General features: G+C 38.1%; 1 protein-coding gene across 28 annotated transcripts in view; it reads left to right on the top strand.

Moving 5' to 3' along the window:
- Window positions 1–24,579, top strand: part of TENM3 (teneurin transmembrane protein 3) — a 1,288,622-nt gene that overhangs the window by 902,459 nt on the left and 361,584 nt on the right. The window contains exon 1 of one of the 28 annotated variants that reach the window (XM_064148910.1): window positions 3,560–3,579. The exons of the other annotated variants lie outside the window; for them this stretch is intronic. The gene's annotated coding sequence lies outside the window, so the exon portion shown is untranslated. Of the gene's footprint in view, window positions 1–3,559; window positions 3,580–24,579 lie in introns of those variants that run through there. 28 annotated transcript variants of the gene reach the window in all.

Consider the following 24,579-nt stretch of genomic DNA (forward strand, 5'->3'; position numbering starts at 1 on the left):
TGAAAATATCCAAAATTAGTTTTATCTATTACTACATCATGATTTATTAATATAGAAGGTGATATCCATATTTACCTCGAAGAAATTCATACTAGTTCATATCACTCTTGTGAGACTGTAGAACTGTCAGCATTAAATTGACTTAACCGGATGATGCAGAGTGTTATTTCCAATTTGGAAACAGAACAAACCCCATAGGTCTTTTAGCTTGTGTACTATTAGACCATGTGATACAAATTCCCACTGACCATGTTGTCATCAAAGAAAAAAAATTTCATTCAGTAGTATTCTGGAAAACTTCCAAAATTGTGAATAAATATCTTGACCTGTGCTTTGCTGTTGTGCATTTGATTCTGTTGCTAGTGTAAACTGAGCTATATGACCTTCAAGTACAGCAAAGAGGTGCACTGATCAGGCAGTAGTACTACTTTAAACTGCATGTGCTAACCTGACCAGATTTGTTTGCTAAACAAACCAGTATCCTTATGGTTGAAAACCATCCTCACTGTAAACCTGTACAATAGAAGAAAATAACTGAAATAAAAAAGCTGAGTTTAGGACATAGCAGGTTTTTTTCCGTGGTGCCAAGCATTTTCAGTTTGTATTTAAGGAAAAAAGTGCGTAGTTTTTTGGAGGTGGTATGCAGCAACATGCTGGAGTGCCTAGTAATAGGCTTTCCACTCCTCATGAATGCTGAAAGGAGTTCCAGGCTTCTGTTTGCAAAGGCAGCAATAGAAAGAGTAAGTGAATGGAGGTGGAGCTGAAACAACTCCCTTTGTTATGTACGAGGACATAAAAAACCTGCTTTTCTAATGAAGGTTGTTACTGAGTCCATTGTTGTTGCTATTTCACATTGAACTTCTGTTAGGCTAATCGTTTTTTGAAACAACTGAAAGGCAGTTGAACACATGCATGGAAAGCGCATTGAATGCTAAAACAATTACAAGTTTCTTAATGAAGGCAGTGGTGACGTTGATGTTGCAAAGCCTAATGGACATTCTTTTTCATGAAATTAAGCAAATTTACACACAATCCCCAGCACATTAACCTCTTGAGGTGATACCCACCTCCGTAACACGTTTCAAGAGCTGCAGATACCTAAAGAGAAACAGTAAAGTTAATTCTATATATGTTAATCTTTGAAGTTTGTTGTTTGCCCATTTGCCTTTTCAACAGAAGCTGATCTGGCAGAACCTGATTGCTTTATAAACAGATATTCTACTAGATTTTTAAAGAATTCCTGGGATGCTAATTGAAGAAAAGGATATCTTTTAATCCAGACTATAGCTGCAGTGTATTTCAAAACAGGATGTAACAGATTGCTGCAAGTACAGATAATAAACCTGGAAAAAATAGCATATGATGCTGCAAACTCTTTGAAGGAATTATGTCAGTATCTTGAATGTGCTAAAATATGTACACATTTACTCAATCTGGTTGGCATTTCACAGTTGTACTGTTGTAGAGAATTTCTCTGCAAGTGAACTTCTGAGCAGGGGAGGAGGAACTGGACTATGGTACAATAAAACTAGATGAGAATTACCTTTTCCTGAAATGCATAACAAACTTCATCTAACGTGCTGTTAGTTTTGGATACTCAGTAGAATTATTAGAGGGCTCAGAAAAAAATCTAATCTTGTGTCTTACACTATAGGTAATCGCTCGGTTTGGTTCAGTGTGATAGATAAAATCATAGAATCACTAGTGTTGGATAAGGCTTTTAGGATCATTAAGTTGAACCATTATCTAACTCTACCAGAGGCACTACTACTACATATATCCTTGGGCACCATACATATTTGCTTTTTTTTCCCCCTGACCTTTAATTACTGGTGTAAACCAAGGGGAAGGAACAACTGCCTTGAAATTCAGCCAAACAATTTAACACTTGGGCAGTAATTAAATTAAAATTAATTAAAATCAGGAAGACACAGTATATCCAATGATTTTGTGCTTCAGGGAGGGCATGCCAATAGTTGCATTGAGTACTTTGAAGAAAATATATGTTTGAGTTTTTTAATTGGCTTTTTAAAAATTCTAAGTCACATTTGTGAGATTGGCATTCTGCTCCTGTTTGAACAGAAGTAAGGCAGTGGTGCACTGTTCCTTTGTGTCATTGCTGATGCTTATATAAAACCATGCAAAACTGATTCTTAAATCTGCTCAAAGCAAATGCTAACCTTAATCTCTTATTTCCTCTGGTATTATGGTTACTTTCTGAAACAGTGCACCTTGCAATCATTAAAATATCAGAGCAAAGGAGACTCTGTGGACAGGGTAACAGGGGAGGACAGCAGAAGCAGTGACTTGGATTGATTTAAATTGTTAAAAAAATTCACTAACTTCATTAGACTCCAGTGTGCTTGGGATTCTTATCACTATGTGGCTGAAAGGGTGCTGTGATGTGTTAGGTAATCTAATGTTGTCTTTGTATTGATTCTCTTTCATACCAGGCTGTGGAAAATGTACAAATGTTGGGCTGCAAACTCCAAGGGAAATAAAACCCTCATGTGGCGGTGTGCAGAACTTTTATCTGGAATAGGCCTAATAATGATGCTAATATTCTACTTCAGTTTTAAAGGAAGTATTCTTGGCACAGGAAGAGCTACTGGGCAGGCAAACTGATCTTTGCATCTGAACTCAAGGATGTGCCTAGGATCATTTCCTAGGCACTTTGAAGACATTGATGAGTCTGATCTTCAGGTCATCATACGAAGATGACCAAAAGTTGTAATGGGAGCAGTGTTTAACTGCTTGGGGAACATCTTGCGGAAAGGAAGAATCTGTCCAGACTCCTACTTAGGAAACTTAATCATCTGCATTGCAACTCCTATTTTGTGGGAAGGATAAAGAAGCTTGCTAGTGATGTTAAGGAGAGGGACTATGCCAAAGTCTCTCTCATCAAACAGAGCCTTACGTTACTGGGAGGCTCTTTTTAACTAGCTTCATCAAACTAGTACATCTCCATTATTTTATTTGTAGACATTCCAACCCATTTTTGACCAGAAATCAGTAGCACATGAATATCTATTTGTTTTGCGGGGATGGGGAGACTCTTCATTCAGATCCTGAACATGTATTCTGGAGATCTCATTAATATCTCATTAAGGGGTTCTCCAGCATACAGTAAGGTAAATCAGACCATAATTTTAGTTGTAAGGCTATTCTCCAGGTTATTTAGTCCAGCCTCTTGGTCAAAAGAGGGCTGTCTTCAAAATGGAGTCAGGTGGCTGAGGGTCTTGTAAGTCAAGCTCAGAAAATTCCTAAGGGTGGTGATTTCACAACCTCTCTTTGTGGGCAGATCCAAAGCTTACCCATTCTCATTATGGAATCATAGAATCATTTAGGTTAGAAAACACTGTTAAAATCATCAAGTCCAGCCATTAACCATATTATGCCAAATTATGAAGCTGAAAAAATGAATTCGCTGTGTATTTTGCCAATTTTGGACCCTGATTCTGATTTGGGTGTCCTGTAATTTACATCTGGTTAAGATGCAGAACAACTTATATACCTATCCTGTTTGTCTCAATCTAGAGCTTTCAACGGATGCTTGAAATTCTTGCTAAGAATATTCAGGTAATAGACCCTCTTTGGTTTTGAATCAGTGTTAGGGTTTTACCTATTGGCATCAGTTTTGATAGGGCTGATATAGAGTGTTTTGTAACTCCTGAAACCTTCTATTCCGTTGTAACATTGTTTGCATACATTTATTTTCTGTTTCTTGTACATATTGTATGAGTCCTCTTTCTCTGCTAATGCTGAGATGAGGAGCTTCCATGTAGCTCTGGGTTTTTTTTGTCCCCATCTGTGTATTAGGTTACCCTTATTTTCAGCTAGCTTCAGGGAAAAAATAGTGTTGTGGTGTGTGCATCAAGTTGCACAGCTTGAGGATGGTAATTTTCCCCAGAGACTAGAGGAGCTGAAAGTTGCAGATAACCTAGTTAAAATGTGACATTATTGTTATGTGTGTTCTTGGAGAACAAATAAAGTGTGGAATGTGTAGAGATTTTCAAGTGTAACCCTCTAGCTAATCAAGGGGTTATAAAAATTATATAGGTAAAGATAAATTCATCTGTAAGGTTTTGTCACTTTTCATGTCTGAGAAAGTTGTTGTTTTTTCTGTACATCCTGAACATTAATATCTTTTGAAGAAAGGGACTCAACTGCAGTTAGTGAAGTGCGGGGAACTATGTTTTCAGGAGTGAGGTCAGCTTATCCAATACCTTATACAAAGTGTCTTTGAAAGTCTAAGATTCTGTCTTTGTGCATTACGATGAAAACACTGAAAGAGATGTTATGTTGTCTCTTCTATATCTTTTCCAAAATACATCATTCAATACACATTTGGGGCACATTTTAAAGCAAAATCAGTGTTTGGTACAGACATGGCACTTGTGTTCCCTGAGTTAAGGAAACTCACAACAAGTGAACTATGCTGGTTGTTCTAAGTTGGTGGTAAAAAAAAATCATCCATGTACCACGTTCTGGATTTTTTTTACCATAAACTGTTCTAAAAAGTATTTTAAGAAATACTTAAACATAAAGTTGTATAAATTTTATACTGCATGTAAAACTCACCTTTATTATAGCTAGTTTTATAGCTTTTGAGAGAAAAACTTTAAGATCACTTAACACCTGCTTGTAGTAGAAACAGATTCTTCAAATCTTCTCTATAACATACAGCTAGAAGTTGGAAATTATTCTGATTTAGTAGAATATTATAGCACTTCTCTTCACCTAAGCTTAACTTGGGAGGGCATTGGTTCATCACTGCAAGAAACAAAGCAGATCTAAGTGTACCAGGTGCATAGCTGTTACTTTTATGTGAGTCTCTGATCCTGTTAAAAGCCACTTGAAATCAAGGCACTTGAAGGGAATTGCCACACATAGACACAGCCTTGAAAAATAGGAGCACAGCCCCATTCTGAGTTTCAGTAAGGATATCTTGTCAAGCAACTTGGGTGAAGACCTTGTTTGTACATATGGAATTAGGTAGGAATTAGATATTTAAACATTTAAGGCTCTTTGGAGACACCTTTCTGATATTTGAAGGGCCCTAAGAATTTGCAACAATTCAGATACTAGTTTCCCATTTAATTCTATTTTTGTTATATAAGTAAATATAATCTGTTCCTTGAGACTGAATATCATGTAAGAAATAATAAAAAGCTGTAATAAAATATATTTTAAGCATATAAATATATACAAATATTAATACATAAAAAAGAATGCTTGTTGCACTGGCGGTGTCCTAGTGGATCACTAGGATATTGGTTATTGTCCAATACACCGCTATGTTTCACAGTGACCTTGTCTGACATACTTGACCTTAATGCTTCAGCATTTCTGATTAGCATGTTTACTTGCCAGTAGACCCCATGGCAAAGGAACTCTACTGCATTAGATACTGAGCAGTGATGAAGATGATAGTCCTCACCTTAGGAATACATGGTGTTAAAGATAAACCTAGCACATGAAGACCTCCAATGAGCTATATGAGTGCAGGCTGAGAAAGGTCAAGTATGTATTACAGAAAGTAACTGATCATTTGGGCATGTACTTGTTTGACTTTTTCCCTTTATTCTTAGTGAATGTGCCATTACCTAAACTTTTACTAAATACATCTGAAATGCTGAACGCCTGGTTGATTCTATGATTCTATGATTTTTTCTTGATATTATAATTGTGGTGGTTTGGCTCTGTCTGGGTTGAGATGCCCATCAAAGCTGCTCTATCACTCTCCTTAGGTGGACAAAGGCAAGGGAAAATACAACCTAAGGTCTGTGAGTCAAGATAGAAGCAACTTAATAGGACAAAAAGCCAAAGCAAGAGCAGATGAAGATGTTATTCTCTACTTTCCATCAGCAGATGATGTTAGTCACTTTGTGGGAAGCAGGGCTCCAATATGCATGTTTTTTGCTCTGGAGAGCAAATGCCTCCCCCTCTTCCTTCTTTCATTTAGCTTTTGTATCTCAGCTAATGTCATGTAGCATGGAATACCGTTTTGGTCAGGTGTTCTGACTGTGTCTCCTCCTAAGATCCCACCCATCCCTGAGCCTTCTGTTGTGAAGGGGACATTGGAAAAGCACAGCTTTGCTGCTTGGCTCACCTGCAGCCAAAGCACTGGTGTGTTATCAGCACCCAGCTACATCACTGCAAAACACAGCACTGTGAAAAATGCTATGGGGAGAATTAAATCCAGATCAGCTGAACCAAATGCAGTGATGTTATTTGTGTCTTAGAAGTTATGCATTAGAAATGCAGGCAGTTTCTCAATTTATGCACAGTTTTGGTCTCGTAATAAAATGGATCCTGAAAACATGAGTAGGTGTGGTGATCTTGTATCCAAGTTTTTCTTTCATATCCATTTTCCTTATTTACTCATCTAAAATTAGAGAAGGTGCTTTGTTGTTCTGTTACAGTCATTTGTTATGGGTTGCTAAAATGCTCCAGAGCCATTTGTTATAGAATTGAAATCTTATATGGCCATTTGTTATGGAAAGTTAAAATGTTGACTACAATAGTAAGAGATTGAACTCTATTTGGATTATTAAGTTTTTTTCTTACCTAATTGATATCTCAAGTGAGAGGAGCTGTCATTTAAAAGTGGTGGGCTGCTCTAACAATATTTGACTGTCATGAACTCACAGCCATAATAGAATTGCAAAGATATATAATATGAAACTTCAGAAAAGTGGATGGGGAATTAATAGCTATAATTTATTTTCCAGTTATGCTGCCTTTTCTTTCTAGAAAATAGTACTTTGATATTTGTTGCAGATACATGTTGCCAGGTGGCAATTAAGTTGTTTTTCTTCTTTTGCATAACAAGTCATAAATGTATTGGAAATTCATTAGGTAGTTTGAGAGAAGGTGGAAGTCTAGCTATGTTTATTCCATCCAAGCCCCATCTCTTGATGTCTGTTTTTCAGCCATGGTCCTGGCAACTTGCGTTGTTTGGTGCTGTGAGTTCTACCCAGCTCCAGCTCTGCACAGCAGTTGGGTTCTGCATACTGTGTCCCACTTTCCATCTCGTCAATTGAGATTGAAGATTCAATAGAATTGAGATTCTATTTCATAGAATCATAGAATCAACTAAGTTGGAAGAGACCTCCGAGATCATCCAGTCCAACCTGTCACCTCAAAACATGCTCTGGTTTAGCAATGCAATAAATCAGTCCCTGAAGTATCCAGTACCCCAATACCAGATCAGAAATGCCCATGCAGTGCAACTTCTGACTCAGTATTAATTCACTGTTCTGGTTTTTTTGTTCCGGTTGTTTTTGCTTAGTTCACTTCCCATAAACAGTTTTCATGTGGATCATGTGTCACCAGTCCATACCGTTCTAACTGGATGTCATCATACTTGAACTTGCATAAGCTCCATGTACTGCCCTTTGGCTATCTTGGCAGATGTATTAGTCTTACATTGAAGCCAAATCCTCCATGTTAATCTGATTGGCTGATGAAGCAATACTCCTCTCTGCTGCTGCCACTGGGGAATTGTTGACCTGTTAGACTAGTAAATATTTTTGGTTAGTGATGACCATTTATCATGTCAGCCAGAGACAGAGGTGGCTTTTAATAAAGAGGGAAGATGGTCCAAACCATCACTAAAGGCTATGAATCAAATTAGACATCTGGGTTAGATTCTGTGGACTTTGTGTTAGAAATTCTGAAGTGGCCAGAGATAATGAATTCTGAAGATGAATATCCAGAGACTAAAAGAGAGATACTGTAAAGAACTAAAAGAAATCTTTTTCCTGCAAAAGCGTAGAAGGGGTGATGGCAAACTCTGATTTTGGTTTTACTTGCTGCAAGTTAACCACATAGTTCATGTAAGAAACTCAAGCATTTCTGGTTGAGCAGTATTTTAACTCTTGTACCAATTTTCTAATGTTTCTTTGCATAGACATACAGTGTACTCATGTGTCTCTTGAGGCATTGTCTCCTCCTCATGTGTTGTAAGGGTGAGGGATGCATGTTACTGTAACGTTGTTTTAAATTTTTGTGGAGAGAAATTGAGGTAGTCTAGAAAGTTTTGTCCCCTGCCTTAATTCTGCCCTCATGCCTGTGCCCAAATGGAAAATATTACACAATGGCATACTGAAGTTATCTTCAGTTTCTGTGGAGAGTACTACATGACTTCTTTTGTGTCATATGCTATATAGTACAGTTACAGAATTTATCCAGTAAAAAGAAGTGTCTTTTTCTTTTGCAGACTTTATATTTAATCTTTTACTGTCCCTATTGTAAGTATAGCGCCATGGCTGTGCAATGGCAGTCAAGATGATCTGGTCCATGACTTCTGTGATACTGAGGTCAAATTGTCAGACCTGTAGTTCCCTTGATCCTCCTTCTAGCCCTTTTTGTAGGTGGGCATCCCACTTACCAATCTCCAATCAATTGTGACCTCCCCAGTTAGCTTGGTCTGCTGTTTTTTGGGTGTTTTTTTTTTTTTTTATTTGCTTGTGTGATTGTTTTAATGTTACTATCTGATTTAAGGATTTTAGAAAAAAGCTGCTTCTGCTGTACTTTTAAAAGCTACAGAAATTTCTAACTTGTCAAGGGCTCTTAGACAAATACATTTAAAGATCAGTATCAAAACTAACTGAAATTTGATGCAGTGATTGTCTCATAGCCCTTGTTGCAATGTTCAGGTCCTTGACAGCTGCATCATTGACTGACCCTTCTCTTCATATGATTTCTTCTGGGATCAAATAGAGTATTGCCATGCTGAGCATTTTCAAAACGTAGGACCACCAAAAAAGAGACTGGCTTAGTTTAGATTGACGACTAGATTGATGGTAAGCTGCACAGAAGGTTCAAGCCCCATGCTAGCATGAAATCATTTGACAGATAGAAATATTTGCTTATAAATTGAAAGAGTAGGTAATAATAGTGTTTTTTATGATTACATTACATGATATTTTATGATTACACAGACTAATAGCTAGCAGATGGCACAGTATCCATTTTACTTGTTTACAAAGATGATGGATAGCAGGGATTGAAAAACACTTTTTCCTTGTTACATTACTCTGAAAGCTTGTAGTGGACAGGCAATTTACAATAGAAGTCAACAATAATTTGTGTCTGCCCTAGATTTTGGGGGGCATCAGTTATATTTCTTATTTTATTGGAGTTTTTTCTTGTTTCAGTGGTGCTTCTTACAGGAAGAGTCAAAAGAAATCTACTTCGAGAACCAGACCTTTAAAAGGATGTTTGTTTGCATGTTTGTTTGACAGCTTACATATACAAATAATACCTATTTGTATGAAGAATAATCAGTAGGAGGTTTTTGCACTGTTCTCTTTCAATGTTTATCATATTACTTGGGCAATTTGATGCATCGAGATATGCTCTGTCTTTTGTTTGGGCACCTCAGCACAAATCTACATTGTTATATTGCATGCTACCAAGATAGTTAAAGCTATGCAGTTGCAGTAATAATTACAGTGTTTTCCATCCCTTTTATTTAATTAGTATTGACTTACTCAAATTATCTATGTGTATGTTTTATATGTGTCTGCTGTGTTGTTTTCTTTGTTTGTTTGGTGTGCTTTGGGTTTGTTTTTTTTTTTTTTCTGCTTAGGTGCTATAGCTTGAGAATACTCAAACCTGAATGAGGTTATTCCATGAGTATTAGACCTAAAATCTGATTATTTTTCCCCTTGGTAAATTCCTTATATATTTTAGTCTCCGGTGTCAGATGCCCATCTGCCTACCATGTCCATAGAACCTGCCATTCCTTTCAGCTTCTTTCAATGCTTTTTTGGCTGGGTGAGAGGTCATTGAGTTTGTGACTTCAACAAAGAGTGCCAGAATTCTGATTAGTTAGTAGATTGCCAACTCTCAAAGGAGAAGGGGATAAAGCTATGGTTGCTTTCCCTCAAGAGTCGCTATGTTGGATTGTACTTTTCTGTAAGGTCTCTAACTTCAGTGAAATTCATATCTCAGACAGCTAGCATTTTTCCAAATTTGATAGAACTTGGACAAAATGGTTCAAATGTTATGATTTTGTGTTTAGTTCTCTCATAATAACATTAGTTTCCTGGAAAAATCAGGCTAAAGCAATCAGATGGCACCAGGGTGTCTTTTTCTCCTTGAAGAACCCAATAAATTTTTTTCCCCTAGTGAAAGAGGAATGGAAGTCATTGCAATGATTATTGTGACTGGACAGCATAAAACATAACTTGAGATATTTTTTCTCAATAATATGAGTCTTGCCTTTCAGCCAGAGGATGCTCCAGAATATATATGACTGATTTCTACTAGAAATCTCATCTGTATAAACCTGTGCTTTAAGTTCCCTTTTTCAGTTTGCATATATAATAAAACCTGAATCTACGTTAATACTGGAAAGTTCAATTTTGTATAGGTCATAGACAGATCCAGTGAGTCTGTAATTCTACACACTTTCAGCTCCCATCACAAAGGTTTTTCATCAGTGCACACTGCTAGCAGTCTTTCATTGGGGAGAAATCCTATGATACTGTCTTTTGCCTTGTGAAAAGGAAAAACAATTTTGCACTGTCATTTGGGAGTGATATATATGTGTATATATGTATATGTGGGGGGTGTATGTATATGTCAACAGTTTGAATCTTCTTCAGCTTCAATACCTTTGACTACATTTTTATTTAGCATAAAGACCCAAGCCTTAGAGAGGTCTGATAATGCAATGTGCAGAAAGGTGAAATGGCTTTGATAGTGATGCCTAGCTTTGGTTGTGAAGGATGAGAAGTAAGCAGCAGAAATATAGCTACCATGAGCCAACAATTTCAAACCCCATGATTCTTATATGGAAACCTGAATTCTGTGCCTGAATGGTCACTAGTACTTGCTTGGGGTTGGCAGTAGAGGAAGGAAGCAGGACTAGACAAGAGGAGAAGTAGCAGTGCTTGTCTGACCTCCTTAAGTTTTCATAGTGCTCTTGCTAGGAGAAGAGCAAAAAGCCACTGTTGCATCCAAAACAGTTCTTGGTCACAGCATAATATGCTTGCTGGATTCAGATTATAAAGCCAGATTAGGAAGTAAAAATTGCAGGTTTTAGTTTAATGGACACTCTAGGTGTCCCTTTCCCGTACCTGCTGTATTGCAGCATCCACATGCCTGCCTGCCTGTGCAAGAGTTAGATTGGCTGGGTGCAGATACAGACAGGAGTTTGTATCCAAGTTAAAACTGACTTTGCAAAAAGGAGTATTTAACTCAAGTAAGTTCTGTCAAGAGGAAACCCCCAGCTTTGAGATGAGATGGAACAGGGGGCAGGCATGCACAGACCTGGGTAGAAGCAGTGGAACACAGGATTGCTGTCTTTCAGGAATACTGAGGTCACGTACTTGTATAAAGTTTCATAAAAACTAATGTTTATCTAATTACAGAACTACATATGCTACAGATTTCTGGATTCAAAGATGACAGTGATTGGCATACGTGTGCTGTTAGTGTGCAAATCCAAGAGTTTCGTCAGGAGTAGAGATGATAAACCAGGCAACAGGTCTTAGTTAAAATGTACATAAAATGTACAATTCTCTTGTCTTGTCCCAGGTTTTTACTAGCTTTTGTGCTTGCAACTTTTAATCTCAATTATGCATGTACTCTGAGGACTGATAGATCTCCTTTACAAGATTTTATAGAGGTCTTTTTAAAGTTTACCCTTGTAATGTATATCCTACTGCTGCAGACCAACGTAGCCATTAAAAAAATACTCTAAATCAGTCCTTTGTTAAAGCTGTTTTATGCTATGTGGCTCCTGTATTTTTGTAGCTCTTTTGTTGAGATAAAAAAGGGCTTTGCATTTTGTGCATGTATTTAAATTATGCCTTCATAGTTTCATTATGTTTAGTTCTATTTTTATCCTCTTTACGTGCCTTATATAAGTCACTTTGAAGCCCTTCTAACAATGTAATACTTGCATTAACCATCATCAATATTCACAAACAGGACATTTATTTATATTGGCTAGCAAGTACTCTGATTGTTCCTCAGATGTCTCCAAAAATATTTTGCAGTATTTTCACCACTTAACTTTACATCTGAGATGGTATAAATATCGATCACATTCCAGAACTGAACCACTGTGTTTCGAGAATGTAAGGAAAATTAACCACAGATCGTTACAGCTAATTTGATGTGTATTGGGCAGAGAAATATGAAGGAATTTAAGGAGACTATGGAAACTTTTTATTTCATGTTTAAGAACTTTCAACTACTGTTTTCCCAGAACTATCTCCTTCCAGGTAGGTGTTTTTTTTGAAACAGCTTTATGGACCAAGGGAAATTCATGTTAGTTGCAGAAGAAAGTGCTGTTGTGTGTCTGAAACAAAAGCTACTACCTGTTTTATTATTGTGCTTATGATAATCAGCAGGCTTTAGATTCTAACCAAAGAAAAGCCAAAGCTGAGTGGGTATAAAATGGTGTACTTACTAGCCCATCCGTATTTTCATCAGACTATCAGAGTCTTCCAGCTGATCCAGGACGGTTGCTTTTCAAAGTTCCAAATCATTGTTTCATGAGGACAGTCACAGCAATGAAAGGGGATGAGGAGAAGTCTCTTTATTATTAAAAAATAAAACATAAAATGTGCAAAACATCCCCCCCAAAACAAAGAAAAAGCCCACTGTCTGTTTTCAGCAACTGGAAAAGTATTTTTTAATGCCTGGGATAGGACAATGTGTCAGATCTACTTTAAAAGATATAATTTACGAATAGTCCCATCTTCTGATTTTTGATGTCAAAGTTATCCATTGTATTCCATGCCTTTGTCAAAAAGCAGTGAGTCCAGTACCAATGCTTATAGAAAGAAGGCTGTAAGATTGTATGTGTGAAGGGACAGGGAAGAAGAAAGTACGAGAATAGAAGTAGCATGCAGAAGAAAGTATACAAAGTACATACTTGTGTACATATCCTAATTTTTTTACAACAAATCACTTTAAGGTCTTAGAATTGTACAAATAAGACCCACCTCTATACTTCTCTCTTTTTTTTCCTACAAAAAAAGTCTACAAGTATCTGCTGCTGTAGATGCATAAGAATTCTCTAGATAGAGTGAAGGGAAGAAAAATAATTCGTGTTCTTTTCCCCTCTGTGTCAGCCTGATGTCCAGTCCCTCCTCCCCTTGCTAAATGATGCTAATTAAAAATGTGTATGTTTTTGTTAGGAAAGTAAGTCTTGATGTCGTCGATGTTCTAGATTCTAGTGTCACAGCACAGGAGCAGACTTCTCGCTGAAGGTCAGAAAAGGCAAATTCTGTTTCAAGAGTCAGACTCAAAAATTAGTTCTATCAACTCTGTTCCCTCCTTGCACTCTGAAGAGCTTGCTTAATACACCCAAATAGTATTTATTTACACTATCAGTGTTCTGTCAGAAAAGAATAATTAATAAGAAGATACTGATCTGGATGAGTATCCCAATATGTAAAATATTCACTGACATATCTTGTGTATTTCCATGCTGATCCTTACAGGCAAGATCATGCTTCTTTCATTCATTTAAAAGTAAATAATAAATGGAGAAAAAACCCACCACTCTTTCCCTTGCCTTTTCCTCCCGCACCCCTTAAAATGAGTGACTGTGTTAGTTTAGATCAGTTACACTGTCTTGGGGAAGCTAGAGGGGGAAATGCATCCAATATATCTCTTGTGTAAATTAGGGTTTTGATCGTTTTGATAGGAGATAATTGCTTAAACATGACAGTTAATTTGTGTTTTGTGTTCCAATGTAGAAGCTTCAGAGAGTGTGTTACAGTGTGTACAGCTGACTTTGCTTTAAATTTTGACTTTATACCAGAGGCATTTTTATCTCAGCTTGAAGTACAGTGCTGCACGTATTTTTGTGGTATGCTAATACAGCAATCTGTGCAAGGACTAGAGTTTTGCTATTTTAGAAGTTACTACCAATGACCATGTCTTTGCTGTAAAATGCTACCAAACTGGGGAAATGTAATATTCAATACCTGACCTTCTGTTTATAGGGTCAAAATAGCTTGACTAAAATCAGTGTTCCCAAGCAATGGAAAATACAGCAATTTTAAAACTTTTTTTCTTTTTTTACATCAGTAGCCTTTAGACAGGTTTGGTTAAAAATATTTATCAGATTTTTCACCTTGATATGATATATGGATTATTAGAAACATTTTAAACTCACAATAAACCCTGAGGTAATCTGTCCTCAGATACTAAACAGGCATCAGCTTTCAATGACATAGTGAATGAGTGAATGAATCTATTTACAGTTTATAGCTGCTGGCTATAGAAGAGGAAATCTAGGTCTTCACTGCTAGTCTGTCTGAATCAATTCTGAGGTTAAGGTGTTTCACGTAAATTGAAATGAAATAGTTGAATTGTAACAATGCTATGCTGTTAGACCTCAGTCTTAAATTGTGCATGTGCTGAGAGTGGTTTGTGTAAACTCAGAATCTCCACGGAACTGATGCTGTGTAATTAATGAGAAGGTAGCAGATCACTGGATATTTGATCACACCTTGGTGTTGCAGAAGAAACAGCACAGAACAGATAGTATCTGAAGGAAGCAAAACAAGTAGTGAACTTGTAGCCCTCTGCAGGGTTTTCTGCCTTTGCATGCCAGCTAGAAGAGGAATGCTGGTGCTGGTGCTGGTGCTCTGGAGAACCGTTACTTACATAGTCAGTGTGTTGAGGGTCAGCAGTTCGCCAACTGACCTGCCTTACTGCTCTGCTTTTAGTGCTGTGTTTAGTCAATAATGAATTTTAAAATAGTGTCTTGCCATCTTTTGCAAGAGCATGGTGTTTGTTGTTTGTTTATATTTGCAAAGATGCTTGTAAGACTTGGCATATTATCGATAACGTCAGAAAACTCAGAGATATTAATGTGATCCATTTACAGAAATATTGGCAGCCAGACACTAACTTGGGGGAACACTTCCACCACTTCATCATTAGGAGAAACATCGCCTTAAGGATTCTTAAGACCTGAAGTCATTACATGTGTTAAAACAAGTCTAAGAAGTGTCAGGGTTGAGGAGAGAGCACTGATAGTTTAAGCCTCTTGCTTAATAATCATCAATTTGTATTTCTGGTTTATACCATAACACAACCAGTGACTATGGTGGAGCAGGCTGCAGAACCCCAACCCATCTTGGCTTCTTCATAGTTCATTGTGTTGGAGGGAACCTGGTGACACTTTCTCTTTTCCCGTCTGCAATGAGTGTGGTGTCAGCAGGGGTGCAGACTAGAGGTGTAGAGCACTTCAGCATTTGGAGAACAGGCATAACTTACCCTTACTATACTTATCTTATAATTGCTCTGCTTGTGAATGGAAGCCTTAGTAATGGGCACAATGGCATTTTATAATACTGTAAAAAGTAAGTTTAATATTAATTTATTTGATTGCTATGCCAGAGATCCTGAAACACCACCTCTGCTTCTTTTCATCAATAAATTTATTCTTCTGTAGCTGCAGGTTTTGGTTACTGCCCTGAAAGCTCTACACAAATGTCAGAGTGGTGCTGTATATTAAAATATATCATTATTCCTCATGGTACCATAGCACGATGTATTTGAAGTAAAAGATTTTTAAAGGCACACATACATCTTCCCAAATGACAGATTTTTGCAAATCTGTTTCCATTTACTCTCATTAGTATTAAATCAGTACAATTGATATCAAATGTCAGACTATAATGTTTCTGGTGAAGCAGACCATCTGCCTGTTTCATAATACGAACGTTTATGCTTACAGTGTGCTTCAGCAACTGTGTCTGAAATGCCAGGTACTAATGTCTGTAATTTGAGGTCTCTGAATGCATTATGTATATTGGAACAAGAATTAGTTCTGTGCTTTCTGGCAAAAGTAGTTGCTAAAGGAGCTTTCTGTTCATGGATTGCTCGCCTCCCTTGAAACTGCCATCTATCTCTTAGACTCTTCTATTTCCCTGTGTTTGTTTGTTTGTTTCTTACCAGTGTATTTATTTTTCAAATAGCTTCTCTTTGAATAACTGAAATTTGTGAAGGCTGCCAGTTTACCAACTAAAGTAATGTTGTGATACTTAGACAAACCATGTTGCTCTCAACTTACCAGTTTGTTTTGACAGTAAGTTTTTGATTAAAACCAATCGTGAGACAAACTAAAAGGATAGAAATATCTCTGAAATCCTTCAATTAAAGCTTTCAGAACTGCAGTATAACTTGCTTTTCTTCTGCAAGGAGTGGTGCAAACTGAAAGATTAATTGTATTTCAGCTAACTTAGTTTAGTTGTCCTTCACATACTACTGGTGCATGCACTTTTACTGGCATGGATGTCAATTAATGGGCTCCAATGTGCCCAGATGTGGGTTCTTCATGTCAGCAGTTGAAATCCATGCAAGACACTGCCAGTTCCTACTTCACACTACCATTCTACCACGCTTCCATTGTCCTGGGCTGCATCAAGAGAAGCATGGCCAGCAGGGCAAGGGAGGTGATTCTCTCCCTTTACTCTGCTCTTGTGAAACCCCACCTGGAGTACTGTGTGCAGTTCTGGAACCCCCAAGACAGGAAGGATATCGAACTGTTAGAGCAAGTCCAGAGGAGGGCCACGAAGATGATCAGAGGGCTGGAGCACCTCTGCTGTGAGGACAGGCTACAAGAGTTGGGACTCTTCAGCCCGGAGAAGAGAAGGCTTCAAGGAGACCTTATAGTGGCCTTCCAGTATCTGAAGGAGACCTGCAGGAAAGCTGGGGAGGGATTATTGACAAGCTTTTGTAGTGACAGGACGAGGGGTAATGGGTTTAAACTTGAAGGGGGGAGGGTTAAACTAAGTATTAGGAAGAAGTTCTTTACAGTGAGGATGGTGAAACACTGGAACAGGTTGCCCAGGGAGGCTGTGCCTGCTCCCTCCCTGGAGGTGTTCAAGGCCAGGCTGGATGAGGCCTTGAGGGACCAGTTCTAGTGGAAAGTGTCCCTGCCTATGAAGGGGGTTGGAACTGGGTGATCCTTGAGGTCCCTTCCAACCTAAACCATTCTATGATTGTATGTGCTGGATGTTAGGGGAATGAAATGAAGTTACCATGTTTGAGTGAGCTGGACCAAGCATGTTCCTGCCTGCCTTCAGCTCTGCAATGTACATTGCATGTTGCAACCACAGGACAGGATGAGGGAAAGATTTAGTACCAACCTGCTTTGCAGAAGTGTTAGGTAAGTCAGTTGCTCATAAAACAGGCTGTGCCCATCTGGACAGGTTGTTTAATTAGTAGTAGGACTTCATGAAAATCAGTGGCAGCAATGAAAAGAAGGTGGGAGAGAGATGTCTCTGCTGTTCCTAGTTTCCCTCAAATCCTTTTTATGAAAAAGGAGACTTCAATGTATTTGTGGCTGTGGAACTTGTTGAGAGTGTGGTACAAAATAGGAATGTTGGGCTGGAGTTTTGTTAAGACCAGTATTAGTAGGCCTAAAAGGAACCTGGAAAATGGGTGTACATTAATAGCAGAATTGCATACATTATGCAATGTTTTAATCACAAAGAAACACTGTAAATATAATCATTGAAAAGATGCTAGATATATTCTTTATTCTGATTTACAAGTAACCTTCTTTATTTGAATATGAAAGGATTGTTAACACTATGCACTTAAGATGGGTAGAGGTTTGCTGAGTTCTTGCTAGTGATACACAAACTGATGTATGTATCCAATAAATTTCTTACAAGTTGTGATCTTTCTCCATTGTGAATTGAGAATGAAGGCAAAGAGAGTTGAGCTGTTCTTTCCATTTCTTCAAATTACATGGCTTGAAATAGTATTTGACAAAAATAAACCCTTATTTTGTTACAGGGTTGTTCTTTTTGTTATGCTGCTGATTTTCAGATACTGGCAAAACTGCTTGTCTCATTTGTGGTACATCACACTGTGCTTCGAACAAACTCCTCCCACCTCTTTGCTGGTTTATTCAGTGTTTTCAGAGCAATATGTTATGTTCCCAGCTTTGCATTTGGCTGGGAAACCTGCACTGTTTAAAACTTGAAAATAAGCATTATTCATTCTATATTCATTTTTCTGCTTAGACTGAAAGCCTTCTTACAGTATTAGGTCTGAGCATGTGTAACTTGTTGGTATGTGTGTTGCATGTGCGTTTGAACATTGATGTATATTCTGAATAGTAGATTTTGTCACTGTGCTAGTTTGAAGCTAGCTAGAATGTTTTGTGAGAAGAACTAGATTACAGGCTGTAAAAGGAAAACAGTGGTGATGTCTACTTCACTCACAGTCTTGCTGAGAAGTATGGGAATGAGAAATAAAAACATTTGATAACACACTCTGGGCACCACTCTTGCTGGGGCTGCTGGCTGAACTGCATCTCTCTAACACCCCACCCTCTATTTTGGACTAACCCACTTTGTTTCCTAAACCTCTGTCCGAACCTCTATTCTTCTTTGGGACTGGGGTAAGGTTGAAAGGGGTAGGGGGAAGGTGAAGGGGTGGTTGAGAGCCCCTCCTGGGGACTCAGGTTTCTGGGAGGGGAGTTGTGTTTTCTGTATTACCTTTTACCTTGTATATTTCTGTAAATAACTGCATATACTGTAAATAACTGCATATACTGTAAATATCTGCTTGTATATTGTGCCAGCTGTAAATATAAGCTTCATTCATATTTCCAGAGCCGGCTGAGTCTAGTCTGGGTGATTTCTAAAGTGTGGGGGAGCGGGGAGCACCCAAACCCTCACACTCATCAGTACTTAGTATGTGCTTGTCTTTACCAGTTGAAGAAGCATTAGAAATCTAGCCTGTGAAACATGAGTGTCTGTATTTCTAGAAGGTTATCTGTACTTTAGAGTCCTTGGTCTGATAATGTGGCAGAGATGACTTCTGTCTACCCAACATTAACACGTTTTGAGTGCTTGTAGTCATCAAGATTTGAGAGTTATGTAAGTGAGAAATATCAGTCGTTTGAAAATCTTGCTTTAGATGGCTGTATTTCTTGATGCCGTGATGCTAGCAGAAGGTTTGATAACTTGTATACAGAGTTACCATTCTTCCATAAAATCAAGGTCTGCAAGTTCTGCCAAGGTTCTTAGTGAACAAATACTCATCAGAATCTTGTCATTTGATGTTGAAGACTGTAAAAAAGCAACAGACTTGCAGAATTGCAACAGGTTTTAAAGCCGTAGACCTGCTTCAGTAGAAACGTAAATTGCAACAATAGTATCCATATCCTCATAGAACACTTAAATGTAATTGTGTTAGGGTGTTCTGGTTTTACGTGGTCTATAGTGATATGCATGTGATACATTATTGTGCTACAAAATATTTTAATCTTATTTTTTTTTCCTCCTGTCTTCTTAGTTTTCTTGTCCCATTTTCCTGATCTCAATAATAAAAAAAAACAGCTTTTGGTATTCCCTTTTCTTATTCGTGTGGAAAGCAAAATTTTGGCAGAAGGATGAAGGAGTTTTCATATTTAGAGGCCTGCTTAAGATGCCATAAATGGATGTGTTATGAGTTATATGAAGCTTAGAACCCAGATCTAGTCTCTGGGCTGCAGAGTTAATCATCACCCAATGTTCAACCAATATTGAGACAGTAAAAAAATTAAGAAATGTTGCCAAAAAGTTGCTTAGTTAAGGCTTCTTTCCTACACATAGTGTGCTAGTTTGAAGCTAGCTAGAATGTTTTGGTGAGAAGGATTAGATCACAGGCTGTGAAAAAAGCAGTGGTGATGTCTACTTCACTCATAGGCTTGCTGATAGGTATAAGAACAAGAGTATAAACATAGATAAGGCATTCGGGCAGTGCCTGAGCTCTGGGCAGCATTTCTCTCTAACCTCACCCTCCGTCTCTCTGATTAATCCACTTGCTTGCTAACCCCGCTGGCCGACCCTCCATTCTTCCTTGGAGCACAAGGCAACATCTAGGGTAAGGTTGAGGGGTGGGAGAAGGTGGAAGGGTGTTTGGGAGCCCCTTCTGGGGACTCAGGTTTCTGGGAGGGCTGTTGTGTTTCTGTATTACCTTTTGCCTTGTGTATTTCTGTGTATAACTGTATATACTGTAACTATCTGCTTGTATATTGTGCTAAGCTGTAAATAATAAGCTTCATTCAATTTCCAGAGCGGCTGAGTCTAGTCTGGGTGATTTCCAAAGTGTAGGGGGGCAGGTAACACCCAAACCACTACACATAGATAGGATTTTCTTGCTGGTTTAGGCAGATAAGTGCAAATTGATAATATACTTCTATTTTCTCATTAATAATTTTGTACTATTTCATCATTGTAGCAATATGTAGTTATTAGGCATTTATATCATGAGTGGTTCTTGTGATTTGGTTTCTCTATGTAATAAGCGTATTCTGTTAAATCTCAGTTTGAGAAAAGCAGGGATAATCTAGAAACTATTCAAGTTCTGAGCAAATAAAGTTTGGCATAGACTGAGTTGCTAGTTAGACACTTATAGAGTCTTCAATTTTGGTTTATTCATGAAATGTACAGCACCAATTATAGCTGATATGTGCTGACAAGTGATATTTTCACTTTACAATTCTATCTAGTTAGATAATTTAAATAAATGGGTATATGTAGCCAATACCTGGAGTGAGCTTGCCTGCCTGCTGCTTTGCTTTGTAAGAGCTGGCTTAGATTGTTCAGTTAATAAGTTTTAAATGTCATATCTATAAAAGGCCTGATGTAAAATCCTCCAGCTAAGGAGCATTTTTATCATGAATTCTTTGGTAGTGAAGAGAGAATCTACTCAATGTTAGACCTTCTCATAGTCTTTTCCAAAATACTTGTCAAGATACTATATTTGAGATGGACCTAACTCTGGATAATGATGACTGCCCTGAGGAACTCTGTAGTTTCTGTGTGCAGTTATTGTTTCTTTCATTTTCTCCTCCTTATATAACCACAGTGTTCTACACATCCTTCACCCAACTGCCTGACTTTCCTTTTATTGTGAATATTTTTCTACACCTCTCTTAAAACAATAAAGAAGGTGTGTATTTGTTCACTTCTTGTGTGACAAGACCCTTGCTCTCTCGAGTCTCCTTCACAAGGGTCACTTATTGGCCATGGATAACTGACAGCTATGTGCTTGTGATTCTCAGCTGTACATATTTCTTGACACCTTTAATGACTCTTCTCTGTTCTCTTTGCCTGCTTGTGTTGACTTTTCCTCTAAATACTTCACATGGATGTGTTTCTCCTGAGGACAAATCAACTGTCCTGCTTGTATAGTTGCTATTTAGAGCTTCCATGAGTAACCTGATTATCACATTTGATACTGAACATCTCAAGTGATACTTTTCAGCTACCTGCGATTCTCATTTGCTATATGTAACACTGGCAGTTTTTAGTATGTGGCCTGAACTTCCTCGCTCGACAGTTTCATTTCTCTCTGTTCCTTGTCTCTGTATTTGCTGCATGTGAAAGAAGTATTCATTCTTGTTTTCTGAGTGTCCTGTAATTCAGCTGACTTCCATTTAATTATAGGGACTGATATGAAACCATGTTCTCTTGCTGCAAATATACATATGCCATCTCATATATTTTACTTTCAGTGTTTTCCTTTAATTTTAGCACAGATTTTAGTTACATGGGTCAAGCCTATTTTAGTAGTTCTTGTTATATATAGATTACTTCAAGATCACTTATAGTCTTTTTTTTCCCAGCTACTATTAGATCATGTTACTTGAGTGTATGATTTTCTTAAATCTTAAATTTAAAGTTGATTGAGGTTGTTTTCATGTGTTATATTTCAGAGTGGAAGTACATTTACTGTGATTCATACATGATATTGCATAGGTTCACTCACCTCTCCTGTGATGATTCTTTAGGGTATTCCTGCATTTACCAAATCCAGTGCCAAGGTCCTTGGCTTTTTGACTAGTTTAGGTAATCTCTTGGAACTGTCACTTCTGGAGGCCTAGTGATCAAGAATAGAATCATAGAATGGTTTAGGTTGGAAGGGACCTCAAAGCTCATCCAGTTCCAACCCCCTGCCTTAGGCAGGAACACCTCCCACTAGAACAGCTTGCTCAAGGCCTCATCCAACATCTCCAGAGAGGGAGCATCCACAACCTCCTCGGGCAACCTATTCCAGTGTCTCACCACCCTCACTGTAAAGAACCCTTTCCTAACACTTAGTTTGAATTTCCCCTCTTCCAGTTTAAACCCATTACCCCTCATCCTGTCATTACAAGACCTTGTAAATAGTCCCTTCCCAGCCTTCCTGTAGGCACCCTTCAGGTACTGGAAGCCTACTATATTGCTCACTGCTTCAACATTTCTCTGTATCAGTCTTCAAGACACTTGTGTCCACTTTGGCAGAATACAAATGTCCTTTATCATCCTGTTTCATATAAATACTTTTGGAGTGGCAGAGGTTGTGCTGGAATAGCCTTGTAAGACTTGTGCATGTGCTGCTCACTGGACTGCAGTGGTTAATGAAGTCACTACACTCAGCTTCAGCTGACTTTGTTTTGACTTCAAATGAATTTTTACTCCACTTGTTTTCACCTCTGATGTTTCTTTTCTAGAATGATCTCTGAATAATTACTGTTACAGATCTCTTTCAGAATCAAGAAAAAAAGTGGCTATTTAGTAAACCAGTTGTATTTGTTTCATTATCAGAGGAAACTATTTGAGAGTTAATCTTAAAACTCCTCATGATTGCTTTGTGTACTAACAAGTTGGAGAGGTGGGCCCAGGTGAATCCCATGAGGTTCAACAAGAGCAAGTGCAGGGCCTTGCACCTGGGCCATAACAATCCTCATTATCAGTATAGATTTGGAGATGAGATGATAGAAAGCAGCCCATGGAGAAGGACTTAGGAGTTCTAGTGGATGAGAAGCTGGATGTGAGCAACAGTGTGTGCTTGCATCCCAGAAGGCAAATTGCATCCTGGACTGCAACAAAAGAAGTGCGGCCAGGAGATTGAGTGAGGTGATTCTGCTACTTTACTCTGCTTTGGTGAAACCGCACCTGGAGTACTGCATCCATGTCTGGAGCCCTCAACATGAGAAGGACATGGAAGTAATGGAGCAGGTCCAGAGGTGGGTCATAAAAATGGTCAGGGGACTGGAGCACCTCCCCTACAAGAACAGGCTGAGGGAGATTGAGTTGTTCAGCCTGAAGAAGAGAAGACTCAAGGAAGACTGAACAACAGCATTCCAGTAGCTGCAGGAGGCCTATGAGAAGGTTGGAGTGGGATTGTTTACAAAGACATGTGGTGATATGAGGAGCAATGGTTTTAAATTAGAGAAGAGTAGGTATGAATAGGATGTTAGGAACAAGCTCTTTAGCATGAGGATGATGGACACACTGAAACAGGTTGCCCAAGGAGGTAGCCAGGACCCCATCCCTGAAGATGTTCCAAGGCAAAGCTTGACAGGGCTCTGGGCAACCAGAGCTAATGGAGGATGTCCTTACTCACTCCAAGGGGGTTGGACTAGATGTCCTTTGGAAGTCTCTTCTAACCCAAACCTTTCCATGATTCTATGATTCTGTGATTTGCAGACTTAAAATTCATTCTTAAAGCTGGAAGCCTATGAGCACCACGTAATTTTACAAGCAAGGTGCAAGAGATGAGGGAACAACTCTTCAAGCCTTGGCATTGCGTGATACCCATAGAGCTGACCATCAACAACAGCTCTAGCTCTGAACTTGAGTCTTACCCATATTGACAGCTTATCAGCTTTCACATCCATAGCGCTGATACACCGCTCAGGGTATGTAGTAGTTCCTACCCTTAGAGTCCATCTAAAGAGAGTGTGGGCATTTTTTTCCAATATCAGGTGTTAAAACATTTTTGAGTTTTTGAATGCAAGCAAATTGTTCATTATTGTGGTGTTGCTGGCTACAGCTGCAGAACTTGAAAAGCAGTGATTAGTTATGAAAAAGTCAGAGCCTATTTGGAGGCTTGTGTTTGTTTCAGTCAAAATGTTTTAACTTCAAATGTGAACTAAGGAAAATCAGCTTCTACCAAACTGGTGTTTACATGTCATGACAGATTTACTTAGATTTCACTGACTGACCAGAGAGTGGCTCTGAAAGTTTAAGTTTTGAAGTTCATTGTATCAAAACCTTGAAGGAACATTACCAGATTTTCCTCAGCAGCCTTTCATCAGAACCTTTATGTCTCCTACTTTGTTTGAAAGATTTTTCCACTTCAATGTTTTGTCTACTGTATATGGTATTTTAATATTTGAGGGTTTTTTTAGGCATAATTCAGTATCTTTGTAGGGCACAGTGTAGGAGAAATTATTTTTTGACTTAGTCTTCCTATTTCCAGAATGAATGTTCTCCTTTTTAACAGAAAAGTAGTTTAAGTGCCTTTAACAGAGATTTTGCAAAGCTCTGTCAATAATTTCTTTGTCATTAAGACACAAAGACAAGAGTAATAAGACATCCTTAAGAGCTGTTTTGGAATAGGAGTCAGGGTTCAAATACTCGTGGCATAATATGAGTATGAAATTTTGCTGCCTCTGTTGGTGTAGTTATATAGTCATTGTTTTCATTCATCTTACTTATAATGGTGGCTTATTGATAAAAAAATTAGTTTCATTTATGGCTAGTATAAGGGTTTTTTATATTGTAATCTGGAATATTGCATTATATAAGTAGACTTTAT

The sequence above is a fragment of the Pogoniulus pusillus genome, chromosome 9 (genome assembly GCF_015220805.1).
Source record: "Pogoniulus pusillus isolate bPogPus1 chromosome 9, bPogPus1.pri, whole genome shotgun sequence".
NCBI classification, from domain to species: Eukaryota; Metazoa; Chordata; class Aves; order Piciformes; family Lybiidae; genus Pogoniulus; species Pogoniulus pusillus.